This window comes from Aegilops tauschii, chromosome 6 (genome assembly GCF_002575655.3).
Source record: "Aegilops tauschii subsp. strangulata cultivar AL8/78 chromosome 6, Aet v6.0, whole genome shotgun sequence".
In the NCBI taxonomy this organism is placed as follows: domain Eukaryota; kingdom Viridiplantae; phylum Streptophyta; class Magnoliopsida; order Poales; family Poaceae; genus Aegilops; species Aegilops tauschii.
Window position 1 is genome coordinate 122,715,637 of NC_053040.3, and position 4,830 is coordinate 122,720,466.

The 4,830-nt window shown below is 45.5% G+C and overlaps 1 long non-coding RNA gene across 1 annotated transcript; it reads right to left on the bottom strand.

The window, feature by feature from the left end:
• Window positions 1-2,594: 2,594 nt before the first annotated feature.
• Window positions 2,595-4,210, bottom strand: LOC109746588 (uncharacterized). The gene is made up of 2 exons (XR_005759618.2): window positions 3,813-4,210; window positions 2,595-3,633 (listed from the first exon to the last, which is right to left on the bottom strand). It is a non-coding gene; the product is annotated as an uncharacterized lncRNA (long non-coding RNA).
• Window positions 4,211-4,830: the final 620 nt, after the last annotated feature.

Sequence of the window (4,830 nt, forward strand, 5' to 3'; positions counted from 1 at the left end):
GGCCGGTGTGCGGTATTCTGACGGTGTCACTGGGAGGAGCGCCCGTAGTCAGGCCCCGGGGATGTAGCCATATCGGTGAACCTCGTTAACAAATCTCGGTGTCGTGCTCGTGTGATTGCTTGGTCCTCGGATGATCGACGATATGCCTCGGATTTATTCTAACACTTACCCCGTTGTTTCTAGGTTTTGGGGTTTGCATGCTGCTCCTCATCCTCCTCTTCGTCGTGTGGCGCAGTCGTGTCCAGATGCCTATGGACATCGCCATCCCCATGCCGTGGCGTGTGTGGCGGTAGACGGCCGACATGGCGCGTGGGTTGCACTACGCCCTGCACGGCCGCAGTTGGAGCTCGCCAACGCGCCAGAGATACACCGCATCGGCCTCCAGGTCCAGGAGGCACTCTACATCTGCTCGCCAGCGAGCCTTGTCCTGCCTCTGCTTCTATGCGCGCCCTCCTGGGTTCGAGGTCTCCCCGACTCCTCTGCCGCCCTCTGTTGAGCCGCTGCGGAACTCCCCTTCGCGCGATGTCATGGCCGTAGGTGCTGAGCTGCCTGATGGGATGCTCCCTCTTTTCCATCACCAGTAGAGTGGACTGTTGGGCACTCCTGTCCCACCACCACACAGGCTGCCGGCGAGCAGGCGCAAAATGCTCATATGTGTTGGCTACACTCTAAGGAGGTCAAGTGCCCGACTCAAGACTGCTGGGCATGCACACGTGACTCCTGCAGAAAACGCTGCCCAGCAGCTGGTTTGCGTCCAAGTCCGGGAGGACATCACCGAAGCGGCAATCAGCTCCTTAGAGCTCCTGTTCAAGGAGAAGCTGTCCGGCGAGGTGATCTCTGCGATGAAGCAGATGCTGCAGCAATTGAGGATGCCCTGATAGATCATCGCTCGCTGGAGCTGGTGCACGCGCCATGCCGGCTGATGCCTAAGATGCATGGTCTCGTTTCATCTTTGTGTTATTCAGTTTCCATGTTAGAATAAGTTACTAGTACAAGATCCGTGCGTTGCTACAGACTATAATGCATGTATAAATGAATCAAACAAATGATTCAGGTCGTCTTCAATGTCGAAGCCCATTTCTCCTTCAAATGCCCGGGCATGTTCGGACATCAAACGAGCGCCCAATAGGCTTCCCAAAATTCAACCGTCTGGACAGTTAGGGATGACCCAAATCCAGACCCTATGCGGGGGAGAAATATGTCCGGACTATCCGCATGTTATGTTTACAATATAATAGATTGGGTTAAACTAACACATAATATTGCCATCCATTCAACTTTGCAAATGCATGCCAACATGGGTGGCAAGTGACAACCTGAACATATTCCCACTAATAAGCTCCACATCCAGCCCACACACCATTATTCATTGTTAGAAATGATACTTGTCGTTCTTCTCTTCCTTGTCTTCCCTTACATCTTCTACTCCTAGCCTCTTCACCAACTCATTTCGCTGGCGCCAACCAGAACCACGTCAACATCTGTGCGTTCGTCAACGATGCCTCATCTTCTTCTTCCTCCTTCCTCGCCATTTTTAGTTCTTGTTCATACTTGTTTTCTAGAATACTCTTTCTTTTTTTCGCTTTATTTCTGGAATACTCTTTCTCTTCTCCAACACCATGGACCACTTGGCCCCTTCAGTTCTTTTTTCTTCTTATTCTTGGAACACTCTTCCTTTCTACTATATCACTAGATCATTGAAGGCACGCGTTGCTGCGCCCGTCCATTTTTCCAATAGGTTCATAAGTGTTGATATAAATATATGTATAAATATTTTGTTAACTACTATAAAGGTATTATAGTTAATGATTCATTGCAAGGTATGGAGGTTAAGTAACAGTAAACTAAAATAATAAGACATAGCTGCTCTGGGCTCTGAATTTGAATATGATCAACAGAGCCCATAAACACAACAATCTTTTAGGAAAAAATACCATTTCATGTGTGGAAGTACATCAAAACAGTTGATAATATCAAGTGACCAAGATGTTATTTATCAATAGTTTGTGCCCAAAAACATTGACAACACACACATGTAAAAGACTAAAAGCAAATATGAATATTACAATCCATTGAACCAACTCAGCTACCTTAAAGCACTCACACTTTTCAGACAAAAATTTGGCGGTGAATTACCAGTGTATCATTTTTAGGAAGCAGTGAATGGTGTCATGGAAAGGACACGCCAAATGGAAGAGCTGTTATATATGCACAGAGGGCCTGATGTCGTTGCTGCAAAACAATAAGAAAAGTTGCAAAGGGTTGCCAACTCTTCCAAAAAACATACCCAGTTCAGTAAAGTGGCTTACTGATAAAAACTTTATTCTCTCTTAGGGTTTGCCGTCAATTGAATGATATGAGTTTATAGAATATATGGAACTGTAGGAGTTTACATATGGGTGTATGCAACTTGAAATTTAAAGAATATATGTTTTTTTAGAAATATCAGATGAGAATATTTATTGGTAATGAAAAAACATAAGCAGTTTTTTTAAATTTGATTGAGAAGAAAAACTTTTTATTCTGTGAGTTTAAAAATGAGCAGATAGAACATCATTCAGAAGAACCGATACAATTCTATTACCAAAATCCAGTCCAAAAAAGTACGGTCCATTGGTGCCGCAGCATAGAACTACTGGGTGGCTTCAAACTAAAATAGATACAAGATATTTGTGAGAAAGCTACAATTTTACTGTCCTAGATTACCTACTGGACTAAAGTGTGTACTCAAGTCTGTTTCAGTTAAAACTGTTCTGTTCTAACAGAAGTTCTGAAGCATGTATCCTAAATTTGTTCTCAGTATTGCCGAGTGCATGGAGCAATTTCTCACTCAAGAATACATTGCCCGAAGCATATTAAGACTCCATCACGTGTTTCAGAAGATACATCCGTCTATTAAAACATGGCAATAGAATCAGGAGATCATCAATTGTAAGACTTAAAGCCATTCAGAGGCCAAATATAAGATCAACCCAGGCTACTGCAGCACATCGACATGACTTGCTAGATGAACTACATGTTGCATATCTTGTTGTTGTGCTCTCCTCGGCCAAACAGACCAAACAATCCATGCTACGGTCCTGTTAAACCTTGAAAACAAGAAATTAAGGTTGCACTTACAAACAATCAGAAAGTGGATCAAGTAACAAAACTGGATCCTCGCAAACCATACATCAAAATCAAACCTTAAGGGCGGACGAAGTACCGTCGTATTTTGTCGAGTAGTGAGGTGGGGAGGCGCATAGGGGCATGAAAATCCACCGCATGTCAACTCCAGGGAAGAGAACGAGGCCCTTTCCGCCATCAGCAGAACCAACAAAGATTGAGCCGTGCATGGCTTTGCACCACATCAATTAGTGAGGACCGCCTCGCTTCACCCCTCATCCACCGGCATGCTTTTTGCTCTCCCGATCTGATGGACTGCACCGGATCGGTCAGCGGCTCGGTATGAATCAGCCTCGAATATTTGCCAGAATTAGTTGACCGGAACCATGGTAGCAACACCTGCACAAATTTGAGATTGGTAAGACGTTAGCACCTCGTATCCCATCTCCAACCGTAGCAACTTTTTGAGGCGAGCGAGATGTAGAGTAGCAATGCTTGTAGGATGAAGGAGAGCGACTGCAGCGATGCCTGCGTTTCAAAAGTTGCAACAACATCTCATCAGATCACCATATTCCTAATAAATTGAAAGTTTGAAACAACCACAAATACTATCAAAAATATTAGGAGAAACATCATCACCTAACTGCGTGCACGCGAGATGGGGATCAGAGGAGAGGGGAAAGGCTTGAGAGAGTGGCAAAACTCACATCGTCGCCGCCTCATTTTCCCTTGCGCATCTCTCGGGGAGGGGGGACATGGAGCGGCGCCACAGAGCACTTCACCGCCACCGTCGCCGCCACTCTAGCATTGTCAGGGTTCGAGAGGCGCTCCACCTTTTTTCATGGAGCCCAGATCCGCGACGACAGCTATTGGTCGAACGCGGAGGTGGTTGAGGAGTACGCAGCGAGGAGCGGCGAGCCGGAGAGAATAGCGGCGGTGGCAGCGCACCCCTGTGTGTCGCGGCCGCGAGAGAGAGGAGAGACGAGACTACGAGAGGTCGAGGAAGAGATTAGGAAATGCCCGAAACGTCGACTGCCCAGTGCCTACGTCCCTTCGGCCCAGCAGCGCAAACAACCAGAACACTCCGTTTTTTCCGCCTGTCTAATTAATTAATTGCGTCAATGACTTGGTTTTCAAATTGATTCGGTCCGAAAACAATTCTATTTTAAACGGACCTAATTAGTTGCATATGTAATTAACTGTCTACCTAATTAATTGCTTTAATGTTTTGATTTCCAAATTGATTCAACATCTGATAACCGAATTATTTTTGCATTGTTGGCTCTTACGAACGGAAGCGGATCGTTTGACGTACGATACCCTACCATTTCGCCACTGACATGTGGCCTCGTTGGGAACCTGACCCACATGTCAGTGGCCCAATGGCACACAGCGTCACGGCAGGGGAGCCGACTCCCTTACGAACGACGACTACGTAAACATTCCCTTTGATAATAAAGATATAATACATTTGACGCGCCTCTTGTATTGTTTGATTGAGCTTTGGTGGTAAAGACGTTTTGTAGTGAATTCATTTCTACAAGGCCTACCGAGTATTGTAGAATACATTTCCTTAACGAATTTCTTAACATTTGAATGGACACATTTGATTTAAGAATGTAATGTCTGGCTCTATGTATGTCTAACAATAAATAAAATATGACCGCTTCCACGATCGCAAGTACATGGTGGTCCAACGACCTACCTGCTGCCATGGCCGTCCTC